Raw genomic sequence first — 16,532 nt, 5'->3', positions numbered from 1 at the left:
AACCTTACAGTAGTTCCATAAAACAGTCAAAGGTCCAAAGCAACCAACCAAATACCAAATCAAGAAACAGCCTCATTCAAAATGGTAGGAAATTCTGTGTTTTTTCTGTTGCCCTCGGTCCCCATTGTGGTAAGGTCTTTAAGGAAGTGGCAAATCATTTCCCAATTCCCTCCCCTGATTCAGAGAGAGGGAATTTTATAATGTTCTAACCTGTCAGGGCTGCCTCTTCAGGTCTCTGTTTCACCTCACATGAAACTCGGGGAAGGGTGGCAGAGGGGTAGGTGGTGGTAAAACTTGGATATCAGGTGGAAAGAAGCAGCAGGTATTTCTCAAGGAAAAATGTGGAGAGACAGCTCCACAGATGCCTAGAGCAAGAGGTTACCAGTGAATATATAAAATAGACTATCTAAGGCATCAATTGAGTTTCCAATTCCCTTTTTCAAAATAAACAGAGCAGAGCAGACTGCATTTACAATGTTCTGACATCTCATGGGCTGCCTGAAGGACTGTTATGTTTTCCCTTATTTGGATCTTAGGCAGGGAGAAGCAGTGGGCATTGCTTGGGAAAGCTGCAGGGAGAATGACCTGCAGACACCTATGACAAGATATTATGGGTGTGTAATATTGAGATGTATAATAAGAAATACAAATTTGATCATTGTCCTTATTCCTGGTATATAGCTCTTAAAACCCTATGTGATGAGAGAGATGAAATTATTTTTCTTGTAACTTTTGGTCTTTTGTCCTCAACTCCTAAAGTAGCTCCAGACTGATAAAGATGAAAGGAGAGTCTTTTGTTATTTGTAACAAGCACCTTTCAACCACAACTGAGTTTATGTTAATGAGGTGATTTTGTAAAGCCCCTAGATCACTACAGAATGGAGTTGGTTGCTAGAGGAATCAATGTTATTAGAAAGTTGCAACATTTATCCTGAAGCTCCAACCACTGGGGAGCAGAGAAGAGTTGAAAGTTGAGTTAATCACCAATGACCAATAGTTTACTCAACCATATCTATCTAAGAAGTCCTCCATTAAAAAAATAAATAAAACCTAACTGAAGGGGTTCAGAGAGTTTCTGGCTTGATGAATATGTGGAGGTTGTTAGAAGGTGGCACATCCAAAGGGGTCATGGAAGCTCCACACGCTTTTCTTGATATCTTTCCCTTTGCATCTCCTATTTTGCTGTTTATAGGCTGTATCCTTTTTTAAAATAAACCAGTAATCTAGTAAGCAAACTATCCTTCCTGAGTTCTTAAGCCATCCTAGCAAATCATTGAGCCTGGGGAAGAGATGGGAAACTCCAATGTACAGCCAGTTAGTCAGAAGCACAGGTGACAACCTGGATTTGTAATTGCATCTGAACTGAGAAGTCTTGTGGGACTGAGCCCTTAATATGTAGGGTATAAACTAACTCTTGGAAGTTAGTGTCAGAATTGCTTATTGTGAAAAAATGCTCATGTATGTGGTGACCAGAAATAAGTATAGAGAATAGAAAGTTGAGAAGAGAAACTGAATTTTTCTTTTTCTTTTCAGGGTGGAGACACACAATAGACAATCAAAAGTTCAAAGGAGACATCCTTTGGGAAATTAATATACTTAAAAGGAGCACATATATGGGAAAACTGAAAAAGCAACACACAGGCCCAGGGAAGATGCATGCTCAAAAAAGCCTAAAAAGACTTTACAACTTCTCCTAAGCTTAATCCCAAGTTTCAAAATCAAGAGCCAGCTTAGGAAAAGACTTCCTTGTCAAAAGGCCAGTATGCAAAGAATGGGAAAGGTGACTGCTTTCATAAATGCTCAATTTTCAGGGGGTGGGAGGGTAATAACTCAGTAGTAGGGCATGTACTTAACATGTCCAAGATCCTGGGTTAAATCCTGAGTACCTCCATTTAAAATAAATAAATAGATAAATAAATATCCAATTTTTCAACAACAACAACAAAAATCACAAGACATACAAAATAAATGAAAATATGGCCCTTCCAAAGGAAGAATATAAAGTGGTAAAAAAAAAAAAAAAAAAAAAACCCTGAGGAAACAAGTGCATTAGATGTTTTAGGCAAAGAATTTAAAATAACTTTTTAAAAATATGCTTAAAAAGCTAAAGGAAAACTCAGAAAAATAACTAAAGAAAATCAGAAAAACAATATGTGAACAAAATTAGAAAATGAACAAGGAGATAAAAATAATAAAAAAGGAACCAAACTGAAATTCTGAGGCTGGAAAATACAATGAATGAATTTACACATTTTCTACAGGGAATTAGACTTGGGGGTAAAGCTCAGGGGAAGAGCATTTGAATACATATAAAGGGGATTAGACTTGCACAGGGAAAAAGACTCAGCAAACTTGAAGACAGGACATTTGAAATTATCAAGTCTCAGGAGCAGAAGGAAGAAATAATTTTTTTAAAGTGAATACAGCCTAAGAAACTTATGGAATACTGTTACATAGACAGGTATATACATTATGAAAGTCCCTAAAGCAGAAGGGAGAGGCAGGGCAGAGAGATTATTTGAGGAAATAATGGCTAAAAAATTCCCAATGCAATGAAATATATAAATCTACAAATGCAAGTTATTCAACAAACTCCAGTAGGATAAATCATCAGAGACCAATGCTGAGGCATATTATAATCAAACTGTCAAAAGACAAAGAGAGAATCTTGAAAGCAACAAAAAGCAGTAACTCATCACATCCAATAAGATTGTCAGTCAATTTATCAACAAAATATTTGGAGGCCAGAAGGCAGTGGAATGATATGTTTAAATTGCTAAAAACTGAGTGATGGGGTAGGGGGGAACCTACCAATCAAGAATACTGTTTCCAGAGGAGGGGGGTCAAGATGAGGGATAATAACTTCTCACAGAAAAATGACTGAAAACTGGCAGAACTCCTATACAAACAAGATTTCAAGAGATATTTCCACATAATTAGGGAGGAGTAAAAACTTCAGGTTGGGACCTGTGCAACTAGGGAAGGACTAAGAAGAAAAGGAAGACTGTGCAAATAGACCCTAACCCTGAGGAGTGAGTAGGTCAAGCCACAGACTTGGCATCCCAGTCCTGGGGTCCTACACAGAGGAGACAAGTCCCATTGGCTACTTGGAGAAAGACTGAAACAGATAGAAAGGCTGGAGAAGCCTAGACTAGAAGGAGTGAATGGGTGCTGGTTTGCCACCAGACAGGTTGGAGACAGGTCAGCTTGAGCAACTACCACCTTACTGTACACCCCAGAAAGATTTTCTATTCAAATAACAACAAAAAGAGTACTGTTGTGGTTATATCTATATGAGATAAAAAAATGTATTTCAAGCACTGTTAAAAGAGACAAAGAAGGATATTATGTTAAAAGAGTCAAGTTTATCTAGAAGATAAACAATTCTAAATATGTATACCTGAACATCAGAGTTCCAAAATATATGAAATAAACACTGACAGAATTGAGCAACAGATCACTTAACAATAATACAATAGTTTAATACCTTACTTGCAATAATAGGTAGAAAAAACAGAGTACTTGAATAACACTATAGATTAATTGAACCTAATAGACATGTACAGAACACGCTCATCCAACAAGAGAAAACACATTTTCCCAGATGGGCATGGAATATTTCCAAGGATAGACCATATTTTAGGCCACAAAACAAGTCAACAAATTTTAAAGGTTAAACTCATAAAAAGTATCTTTTCTGAACCCAATGAAATGAAACTGGAAATTAATAGATGGAATAAAACTGCAAAGTCTACAAATATGTGAAAACGAAACAAAATACAATTAAGAATAAAAATAAACTACCTGAACATAATGAAGTCTATATATGGAAAAACGCACAGGTAACATCATCCTCATAGGTAAACTACTGAAGACTTTTCCCACCCTCCTGCCTCCCCTTTTTGAGAAGGAGACTGCACACTTTAGGTCAATGTTCCCACACAGTTGCTCCTTCTTCCACTTGCCACTCTTCTTCTGTTTCAGGAGGATGTCCTGAATCTTGAGAGATTTAGGCCAAGGTACTTAGCTGAGAAGGGTCAGGATTTTTGCAACTTAATCCCATAAATGAAAATAAGAATGAAAATGCAAATATTGTTTTATATTATATTGAGAGACATATACATATATTTAGAGAGAGGAAGCAAATCTAGGAAAATGCCACCAGTGGGTAAATCTAGGTGAAAAGGTTATGAGATTCCCTTGTAATTGTTTTCCAAGGCAAATTTGATTTTAAAAATTAAGTATTAAAAACAGTTGTACCATGGTTCTTCTGGCATATTTCTGATTGGCATTATATTAAAATTTCCCTATAATATCTATGCATATTTCATAATCAGACTATATAAACATGATATTATATTCAAATGTCTCAACTATTCAGTTCCATATTTATAGGTCAAGTATTCAAGATGCCTCAAATACTATCAAAAATATTTTTAAAAAATACCAGCTTTATCAGTTACTACTTGTGTGGCCTTAAACAAGAAGCCTCACCTAGCTAAACCTAAGTTTTTAAGAATAATTATAGGGGTAATATGAAAAAAATGGTAAGTCCAGTCTGGAGGATGTTTTGATAATAAAATCAGATAAGTAAAAGCTTATATATGAGCATAGAATGCAGCACAAAATGGGATTTCAATGCATGCTTACTGAATTAGATGGAGATTTATCCACAACAACTGCACTAAACAAATTGGGTTACATATTTGAACACAACCTGCAAACTTCAGGTTACTAAGAAACAAGGTCTATAATTTTTTTTTCAGAGCAAAGCAGCAAGAAAATTCAAACACTGCTCCTGTACCATCTCCTTTTGTCTGATTCTTCATTGTGGGAGAAAAGAATACAAAGGTAAAACAGGATCCTCTAACAGCTACATTATAATGACCAGAGTTGTCCAGTCCCCCTCTTTAAATGGAAAAGTTAAAGGAAGCTGCAGGAAAATGTGAGAGAAACAACTTTATAAAAACCAGGTCTGTGGAATAGAATAGAAAGCCCAGAAATGAACCCACAGGCTCTTGGTCAACTAATCTTCGACAAAGGAGGCAAGAATATACAATGGAATAAAGATAGTCTATTCAGCAAATGATTTTGGGAAAACTGGACAGCAGCATGTAAATCAATGAAGCTAGAACATTCCCTTACACCATACACAAAAATAAACTCAAAATGGATCAAATGTTTAAACATAACACAAGATACAATAAATCTCCTAGAAGAAAACATAGGTAAAACATTATCTGACATACAGCTCAAAAATGTTCTCCTAGGGCAGTCTACCCAAGTAGTATAATTAAAAGCAAGAATAAACAAATGGGGCCTAACTAAGCTTACAAGCTTCTGCACAGCAAAGGAAACCATAAGTAAAACAAAACAAAAATATAAGGAATGGGAAAAAATTTTTGCAAATGCTGAAACCAACAAAGGCTTGATCTCCAGAATATGTAAGTAGTTCATACGACATAATAAGAAAAAACCAACAGCCCAATTCAAAAATGGGCAGAAGATCTAAACAAGCAATTCTCCAAGGAAGACATACAAATGATCAATAGGAACAAGAAAAAAATGCTCAATATCACTAATTATCAGAGAAATGCAAATCAAAACTACAGTGAGGTATCACCTCACAATAGCCAGAATGGCCATCATTCAAATGTCCACAAATGACAAATGCTGGAGAGGCTGTGGAGAAAAGGGAACCCTCTTACACTGCTGGTGGGAATGCAGTTTGGTGCAGCCACTGTGGAAAACAGTATGGAGATTCCTCAAAAGACTAGGAATAGACATAACATATGACCCAGTGATCCCACTCCTGGGCCTCTATCAAGAAGGAACCCTACTTCAAAAAGACACCTGCACCCCAATGTTCATAGCAGCACTATTTACAATAGCCAAGAGATGTCAACAGCCTAAATGTCCATCAACAGATGACTTGATGAAGAAGAAGTGGTATATTTGTACAATGGAATACTATTCAGCCATAAAAACCGACAACATAACGCCATTTGCAGCAATATGGATGCTCCTGGAGAATGTCATTCTAAGTGAAGTAAGCCAGAAAGAGAAAGAAAATTACCATATGAGATCTCTCATATGTGGAATCTCAAAAAATTTTAAAATGAATATAAATACAAAACAGAAACTGACTCATAGACATAGAATACAAACTTGTGGTTGCCAAGAGGGCAGGGCGGGGGGAGGGACAGACTGGGAGTTCAAAACTTGTAGATACTGACAGGCATATGTAGAATAGATAAACAAGATTATACTGTATAGCACAGGGAAATATATACAAGATCTTGTGGTACCTCACAGTGAAATGTGTGACAATGAATGTATGTATGTCCATATATAATTGAAAAATTGTGCTTTACAGTGGAATTGGCACAACATTGTAAAATGACTATAACTCAATAAAAAATGTTTTAAAGAAACAGACCTGTGATTTCTTAGCTGTGAATAAGCCACATAATTTTTAACATCAAATTAACAAACTGCAGCTATTCAATCCTGTTCCAGGTTGGTTTTCAAAATGTGATCTACAGAAAAAATAATCACCCAAAGGGATTGTTAAACCTAGGTTGTGTATGTATAAAACATGCTACAAATGATTCCAATGTTCTTATGAAAAACAAACCCACAAATGAGGGGGCGGGGGTTGGGGGACAGGGGAAGAGAGAGAATGAGAGGGAGGAAGAGGAAGCCAGAGAGACAGAAAGAGAAAGATAGTTTTGATGTGATCGTAAAGTTTAACTAATAAAGATCAGGGGTGAGGGGACTAAATTTATCGCTACATAGAGATTTACAGAGCTCTCACTGTGAGCTTTCTTAAATTGACTAATAGAAACATTAAAAAGAAACAATCTCTATAGATGACAGTTCCCTATAACCTCCTTGCCAGGGATTGTCTTATTCTCTGAATTCTAACGCCAGCCCAGAGACCTTGACAGAGCAAGACAGGCAGGCTCCCAGGAGGACTCTCTCAAGGAGCAGCACATCGAGGGGGACACAGTGTGTCTGGCTGTCACTTTGCAGCTGCTACTGGTCCATACAGAGAAGCTGAGCTTCCTTTGAACTAAAGCCAGCCACAGACCCCTGCATGCCAGACAGCAGGCTACTTGCCCTTCCTCAGGTGTCACTTTGAATCTGAAATCAATCTTGCTAACTACTACATACAGAATAGATAAGCAACAAAGTCCTATTGAACTATATTCAGCATCTTGTAATAACCTATAATGAGAAAGAATATATATATATATATATATATCAATCACTGTGTTGTACACAAGAAACTAAGACAGCATTGTAAATCGACTCTATTTCAATAAAATCAGAAAAGAAATCAATTTTGTACTGCATGTAAAAGACAAGGACATACCTGCTCCACACACTGGGGATACAAGAACAGTTCTCAGTGCCTCTCACACCTTGCTCACTAACTCCTCCTACCAGTCTGACTCTCCTTCATGAAAGCTAAAAAAGAGTGAGGAGGTTCATCTTTTCTTGGTCCATCTAGTATGATGGTAATAAAACTAAAGCTGAAAGCAAAAGTAATTCATGCTGTTTTTCATTTAGCAGAGTCATGCTAGATCCACTGATTACAGTACGAATATGGGTGTGTATTTCATGGTGAGAGGAGATTAGAAAAAGCTATTTAATAGTCACATCTTAACACATGCCACCGCTTTCTGTGGGCTGCCCTGCACTGGAAGGCCTTCATAGCCCCCCTTCTTGATACATCTCTCCCCCCCTGTAAAGTTGCCAAAGGCGACTTAAGTTTCCTTGGCAAACAAGAAAAATAGAAAATCCATGGCACAAATGTAAGCAAGGCTGTATACAACAAGTATAATTCAAACATTTTCCTCTTGGCTGGGATTCCTGGGTATTTTTGTTAGTAAAGGGCTTTTAACATTTTACATCTGTTCCATAATTATATATGTTTAGTTAAATGAATATCTTTTATCATAATTAGAAAATAAAGATTAAAGATGGAAATGAACAACCCTTCATTGTATTATCTGGAGATGCTCACTATTGGCATTTTGCTCAGCATGCCTGTACTTCCCTAACACATGGACCCTCTCCTAACATAGATACCCTCTTTCCACAGGAATTTAGCCAATTGGACCAGTTCCAAAGGGATGTATTTGGTCAGATAAGAAAGTGACTGGGTGCACACATTTGTGAGAAAGAAAATGGAGCAGTGTATAAGGGAAAGATGAGAAGTGCAGCAGGGAGATGTCCAAGGAAGCCAGACTGTGAGGGTATAGGGAGTACTTCTCCTTCCTCCTCTTCTCCACCTTCCTCAGCATTCTCCGTGTCTATGGGAACTTCTTCATAAAAGGCCAGGTAGTAAATATTTTAGGCTTTTTGAGATATAGGTTCTCTGTCACAACTATTCAGTGAAAGCACCCATGCAATAGGTAAACAAATGGGCATAACTATGTTCCAGTAAGACATTGTTTACAAAGGTGGACAATGGGAAGTCATCCTGGTTTAAGTAAATGTGGTGCTACGATATACCAGAGGTTGTCATCAGCTCATATATGTATCATTGTCTTACAAGCCAAGTAAAATGGTCCAAGTCCAGAATCTCAGGCTGAGTGTCTGCTTCTAGTGCCATTTGGGTTAAAGTGTCTAACTATCCTCATTGTCTTGGAGCAGAGATGCAGAAAAGGAATCTGTGTACTGTCCATGTGTCTATACATCATCCACATGGGTTCCTGCCTGGTCCCCAAGCCATGCATCCACACGTCTATGCCAGTAACTGTCTCACTCCCAACAACATAGCACTGCCAGTAGCTCCTAGATCAGCCAAAGAGAAACAAAACGTGATGAAATACACTCAGTGGTAGTGAGGAAGAGGCTGGTTTGGTGTGTGACATCTGCCCAGGTCTGCAGGCCTCTGTGAGTGTGGGAGGAAGCCTGACATCTGGATACATGTCAAGGTGACTGTAAACTCAATTTTGGAATGGGGAATAGGAAGACACCAAGCAGCTATCTGGGTATTTTTCAAATTCATTTGAGTTGTTAAAATATCCACTCTGTTTCCGATTAGTCTTTTCCATATGTGGTAGTTGCTTTTAGGGTCCCTACATTTCCAAAAATCCCCAGAAGGGCAAAAGAAGCCTAAAGCTGAGTGATTATAGAGAGTTTAAGGGCTAGAGTGGGAAGGGGAAAGCCTGATAAGGGTGGATTGAGGGTTGAAGTATATAGTTATGGGAACATTTAAATAGACCTCAGGATAGAGTTCTACTAGATTTGAAGGGGAACATGTTAGAATCTCCAGTCTTGGAATAGCCAGTATCCTTTCCATTTGGCTTTTAAACCGCCAGAATGAAAGTGTTGCATGGGATACAAGTAGGAACCAGGAGTACCTTATCTAATAATTCTTGAACTATTAGCACCCATCAAGTTTCTCTTGTGTTATGTTATATTGGGGGATCTTGGGGGGGTGGGCATGGACAGAACTACTTCTACTTACCATAGCATTCTATTATGGGGTTCTCCACCTCATACATGCCCAATTTCAGTTAAATTCCTTGTCTATAAAGAAGAGAAGTCCTGTCCACTAATTGACTTAAGTCCACAGTAAGATTGGTACTAGGTTGAAGAGGACAGAGAAGCTTAAGGAAGTCAGGTAAAGCCATTAGAGGTAACAAAAGTGAAAGAAATGAATAGGAGACCTGTGAAAGAAGTCCTGCAGTATCACAATGAAGTATAATACCCCAATCCATGAAGTTATTGGAGTAGTTGGTCTAAGAGGAAAATTGTGTTGACACAGAAGGGATCTTATAGATATACTGAGGGACTGGGAGGCAAACTATGAGACAAATTATCAAAACCCACCACTGGCAGTTTGGTGACTTTGAAGAAGGTGCCAGAAAAGGAAGCAGTGTTAAAAGTGAAATATGTCACTCCAAAATTTAAGAGAAATGTGGTAGGGTGCCCTTCAACTCACAAGGGTAACCTCACCCTGTGAATTTAGTGGGAACTGTGGTCAAAGAATGCTTGCTTCCTCAGAGCTAAGTTAGTATTCCTCCTGTGTGTTTTTGGGGCTTTTCTTTCTATTTGGAGTCTAGACAGTCCAAAATCCAGTGAACTTTTCTTTGTAATGCCAGCAAGTATTCTGTTCAATGGAAGCCCATATTTTGGGGTCCTGTCTTTGTTCAGATTTTTGTAATTGTTTTAGTTGTAAAGCCATGTGATTTGATAGTGAATTTTCTATTTTTTAGAAACGTTACCCTCACAATGCTGAGCTGATGTCTGAAATTCAGGCATCTCAGCATTTTAACAGTAGACTTTTTTCTGTCATAAAGCTCAAGTCTTATATCATTCAGAAAGCTGCGGCTAGAGCAAAGGCTACTTTTGTAATTCAGTTCAAGCCTTGACTGCTCTTTACAAATAGTTTCTAATTGCTGGTGTTAATTTGCCACATTTCATCCTTCAGTTGTTTACAATTTTGAACAAAGGACCAAACGATTTTAACAAGATAAAACTTGGAATGGCTTCTAACCCTTTTTCTCTAACTCTTACTTTCTGACTGAACTCAGCAGTAATTTGAGACCCCTCCAGGTCTTCCAAGATAGTGGTCCATTTAGCTTTCTGAAACCAAAGAAAAGTATCACCACAAATAAGTTTATAAGTTGATATAAGTTTGGGGAATCTCAGAGAGTAAGCAGCCAAGGGTTCTTGACTTTTTGCATAGTTTCCCTCTTTCCTTTTGGGACTTGGGGAAATCATTCGCCATGCAATTTAATTGAAGACAAAGGTTTAAATGCTACTTTCTCAGTTTGTTTATGGTTGGGAGTATGTGGCATGAGTGGTTTGAGCATTGTCTACAGAAGTTGGAGATCCAACAGATTTATTCTCCACAGTAAGCTGAAAAGCAGGAGATCATTTTCAGGGGGGAACTAAAAGAGTGGGTGAAGAGGGAAGAATGGAGGCCCTGGAGGATAGGGCATACGGGATTGTGTTTGAGCAAGCAAACTCCTCTGCTGCCCTCTTGTGGATATCTGTGGCTGAGCAGCCAATCATCAGGCTCCCACTAACGAGCAACTGGTAGGTTGCTTTCCTCCTTGGCTGTAAACAGGATGCTGAATCAGTCATAGCTACACTTTAAAAAGATTAACCAGGGAGGCCGAGGGTGGGAAGGGATAGACTGGGATTTCAAAATTGTACAATAGATAAACAAGATTATACTGTATAGCACAGGGTAATATACACAAAATGTTATGGTAGCTCACAGAGAAAAAAATGTGACAATGAGTGTGTGTATGTCCATGTATGACTGAAAAATTGTGCTGAACGCTGGAATTTGACACAACATTGTAAAATGATTATAAATCAATAAAAAATGTTAAAAAAAATTAATTAATTGCTTTGTTTGTTTGTTTGTTTGTTTAGGCTCAGCTAGTCTTCTGTTGTTGGTAGCTTATGAGAAGTTTCCCCTATTTTCTGTCCTAATCCCAAGGTTTAGAGTCAAGGAAGAAAGCAAAGCATTTCATAAATGTATGAAGCTGTTCCCTGCAAAGAGTGGACGCCTTTGGACAGGCAGTGTGCAGCTCTTGGATTGTGATTAGGTGGGATCAGAATGGTCCTTCTCAAGTGTCCAGATTGAACTTCATTCAGGGTGCCAGGGAGTTACTGAGCTATTTCTGCTGCTTTTTTTTTTCCCTCCAGAAGGGTGCATAAGCCTTTAAAATATCTATATCTATATCTATATCTATATCTATATCTATATCTATATCTATATCATCAATCTATATCTATATAAAAGTCACATGTTCATTTGTACCATGGGAAAAACAGATAGTGAGAGAAAGAGAAAGGTCTCCTGTGATGTCAATACAGTGACAAGCTGTTGGTGGTTTGCATTGTATCATTCTGTGTGTACATGTATCTTTGAAGAGTTGTATCCTATTAGAGAAGATGTTCTAGACCCCTCTTCTCACACAGCACCATAATTGCAAACATGTTCCTCAGCCGTGCTCATCTTTTTCACCTGTGTAGCCGTCCTCATGCTCACATCAGTGTCTTTACACTCTGCTATCCCTTGTGAGGATGGGAAGATTTAAGAGGTGTCCCCCGTGGCAGTTCCTTGTTGTCACTCAAGCCTCAGCTCAAATACTGCCACCCCAACGTAACCTTCCCTCTCCCTCAATCTAGGGAAACTCCTCTGTCATTTATTATTTCCTTCATGCCATACACCAGTCCTATTGGTAATGAATTTGTTCATTTATTTGTTGGCTTGTTTTTGGCTCTCCCCTGAGAGCAGAGGCCTTCTCTATTTTCTTTATCACTCTGTCCTCAGGGCTTAGGGTAGTATTGATGCCTGATAACTGTTCACTGATTGACTGAATTCATTCTGTGGCTGGACCAACTGTACTAAATGTGTTTAAGTGATTTATTTTTGCAGTGCATTTAGATCGTACCCTGAGTTATAATATTTTTAACAACACTGCAAGAATGCCTTTCTACACTTTGACGGTTCTTTTCTCTCTCCAAACATTAAATTGATACATTTTAAACATACAGAAAAGTGGAAAAGATAGTGCAATGAGCACCCATATACCTTCCATTAAGATTTAAAATTTGTTAATATTTTGTCACGTTTACTTTCTCTCTCTACATACTTTTTTCGATGAACCATTTAAAACTTGTTTCATGACACTTCACAATACCCCTAAGTATTTCAGCATGCATCTCACAAGAATAAGTAACTTCTCCTAAATAAACGTGTTATTAGTGTAACTGGGAAAAAATGGTAATTAATAATTCTCTAATATAACCTGATAGCCAATATTTGAATTTCCCAATTGCATCTAACATACTTTTATAGCTGTATCATTTATTTATATCTTTGAATCAGGGTCAAACCAAGTATCATGTCCTATATTTATTTGTTATATCTGTTTATATAAAACTAGAAGTATCATTTTGTGTTTTTAACTTGTTATTCATTTTAAAAACAGCATTGATTTTTAAAAGAAACTACTTTTCATATAGAATATCCCACATGTTTATTTTCTCATGGTGTCTTTTATCTTGTTTTTCTTTCCCTATGTTTCCTATTGCTGAAGTTATATCTGGATACCGGCTTAGGTTATGTGATTATAATCACTTATAGTCATGAGTCTTTTTGATATTAAAATTATCCCAAACTTGCCCATGATATGTCCATTTGGCATATTTGATATGACCTCCTTAATCTTTGAGTGTACTTTTGTTTTCTGGCACCAAACTATATCATAGCCACATTTTGTGTTTTTCCCCTCCACCTGCAATCAATCTGAGATTTCTCTAAGGAACATTGTTTGCTACATTTTTTTAAGTGAACAAAAATTTGAAAACAAAAATCTGGGTGTTGCATTTGTTCATTATTTCTGCAGTGCTGTTGCTTCAAAAACATTTTAGTGGGCCAAACTGCTATATATATATATATTATATATATATATTTATATATATAATATGTATACACATACACACACACATTTTTTAATTTAATTTTTATTAAAGTTTAGTCAGTTTACAATGTTGCATCCATTTCTGATACACAGAATAATGTTTCAGTCATATATATAAATACATATATTAATTTTCATATCTTTTTCTTTATATGTTACTACAAGATACTGAATATAGTTTCCTGTGTTAAACAGTATAAACTTGTTTATCTATTTTATATATCTTAACAAGTTTTTAAGTTTGTAGTGCAGTATTGTTAACTGTAGGCATAGTACTATACTGCAGCTCTCTAGAACATACACATCTTGTGCAACTGACAACCTAATGAACAACCAATCTCCCTTTCATCCTCTTCATAGCTCCTGGCAACCAGCATTTTATTCACTACATCTATGACTTTGACAATTTTTAGGCACCTCATGTAAGTAGAATCATGCAGTATTTGTCCTCTGTAACCAACTTAATTTGCTTATGTAACGTCTTCCAGTTTCATTAATGTTGTGTTAAATGGTGGGAATTCCTTACCTTTTTAAAGCCGAGTAATATTCCATTGTATGATTAGACCACATTTTCTTAATCTACTCATTTGTTGCTGGACATTAACTGTTGATAGCTTTGTCTGTCTTATAGTTCTTTTTTACTCTTTTCCTTTCTTGCTGTCTTCCTCTGTGTTTTGTTGATTTTTGTTACTCTTTGATTGTTTTCTCTTTTTCTTTTTTCTCCTCTGTTGGTATTTTCATGTCATGTGGTTACCATGAGGCTTGCATAAAATATCTTAGAGTAATGTCTCTTTTTAAACTGACAATAACTTGACTTCAATCACATACAAAAACTCTACTCTTTTACTTCTCCAACTTTATATTTGTTGTCACATTTTATATATTTTTATATTGTGCATCCATTCATAAATTTTTATAATTATGTTTATTTTTAAAATTTTTCTCTTTTAACTCTTAAACCAAAATAAACTGTGACTTACACACTACTATCACAGTGTACAATATTCCATATTTGTTTATATATTTATATTTATCAGTGAGTTTTATACTTTGGTATACTTTCCTGTTGCTATTTAGTGTCTTTTCTTTTCAACTTGAATAACTCCCTTTAGTATTTCATGGTGATGAACTCCTTCAGCTTTTGTTTGTCTCAGAATGTCTTTATCTCTCCTTCACTTTTGAATACCAATTTTGTGGGATATAGTAGTCTTATTTTACAGTTTTTCTTCTATCAGCATTTTGAGTATATCGTTCTACTCCTTTCTAGCCTATAAGATTTATGCTGAGAAATTCTCTCATTTCTGGACCCACTATTCTGTTCCATTGGTCCATATGTATGTTTTTGTACCAATACAATGTTGTCTTGATGACTGTAGCTCTGTAGTATTGTCTGAAGTCTGGAAGGGTTATTTCTCCAGCCTCTTTCTTTCTCTTCAGTAATGCTTTTGTAATTCTAGGTCTTTGATGGTTCCATATAATTTTATTATGATTTGTTCTATTTCTGTGAAATATGCCCTGGGTAATTTGATAGGGATTGCATTAAATCTGTACACTGCCTTGGGTAGTGTGACCATTTTAACAATATTGATTCTTCCAATCCAAGAACATGAGATATCTTTCCATTTTTTAAAGTCTTCTTTAATTTTCTTCATCAGTGGTTTATTGTTTTCTGTATAATTTTTTCACCTCCTTGGTTAGATTTATTCCTAGGTATTTTATTATTTTGGGTGCTATTTTAAAGGGGATTGTTTCTTTACTTTCTTTTTCCTGATGATGATGGCTTCATAGAATGAGTTTGGGAGTATTCCCTCCTTTTCAATCTTCTGGAAGAGTTTGAGAATGACTGGTATGAGTGAACCCACAAACTTTTGGTCAACTCATCTTCAACAAAGGAGGCAATGGAATAAAGACAGTCTCTTCAGCAAATGGTATGGAGGAAACTGGACAGAACATGTAAAGCAATGAAGCTAGAACCCTCCCTTACACCATACACAAAAATAAACTCAAAATGGATCAAAGACTTAAACATAAGACAAGATACAATAAACCTCCTGGAAGAAAATATAGGCAAAATATTATCTGACATACATCTCAAGAATGTTCTCCTAGAATAGTCTACTCAAGCAATAGAAGTAAAAGCAAGAATAAATAAATGGGACCTAATGAAACTTACAAGCTTCTGCACAGCAGAGGAAACCATAAGTAAAACAAAAAGACAACCTATGGAATGGGAGAAAATGTTTGCAAATGAAACCGACAAAGGCTTGATCTCCAGAATATATAAGCAGCTCATATGACTTAAAAAAAAACCCAATCCAAAAATGGGCAGAAGAGCTAAACAAGCAATTCTCCAAGGAAGACATACAAATGATCAATAGGCACATGAAAAAATGCTCAATATCACTAATTATTAGAGAAATGCAAATTAAAACTACAATCAAGTATCACTTCACACCTACAGAATGGCCATAATTTAAAAATCCACAAATGACAAGTACTGGAGAGGCTGTCAAGAAAAGGGAACCCTCCTTCCCTGCTGGTGGGAATGCAGTTTGGTGCAGCCACTGTGGAAAACAGTATGGAGATTCCTCAAAAGACTAGGAATAGACTTACCATATGACCCAGGAATCCCACTCCTGGGCATATATCCAGAAGGACCCCTACTTCAGGATGACACATGCACCCCAATGTTCATAGCAGCAATATTTACAATAGCCAAGACATGGAAACAGCCTAAATGTCCATCAACAGATGACTGGATAAAGAAGAAGTGGTATAGTTATACAATGGAATACTATTCAGCCATAAAAACCAACAACATAACTCCATTTGCAGCAACATGGATGTTCCTGGAGAATGTCATTCTAAGTGAAGTAAGCCAGAAAGAGAAAGAAAAATACCATATGAGATCGCTCATATGTGGAATCTAAAAATAAAAACAAACAAACAAAAAAAACAAAGCATAAATACAAAACAGAAATAGACTCATAGACATAGAATACAAGCTTGTGGTTGCCAAGGGGGTGGAGGGTGGGAAGGGATAGACTGGGATTTCAAAATTGTAGA

The sequence above is a fragment of the Camelus bactrianus genome, unplaced genomic scaffold, assembly GCF_048773025.1.
Source record: "Camelus bactrianus isolate YW-2024 breed Bactrian camel unplaced genomic scaffold, ASM4877302v1 HiC_scaffold_28, whole genome shotgun sequence".
Taxonomy (NCBI): domain Eukaryota; kingdom Metazoa; phylum Chordata; class Mammalia; order Artiodactyla; family Camelidae; genus Camelus; species Camelus bactrianus.
Note: the sequence above shows the minus strand (reverse complement) of the source record.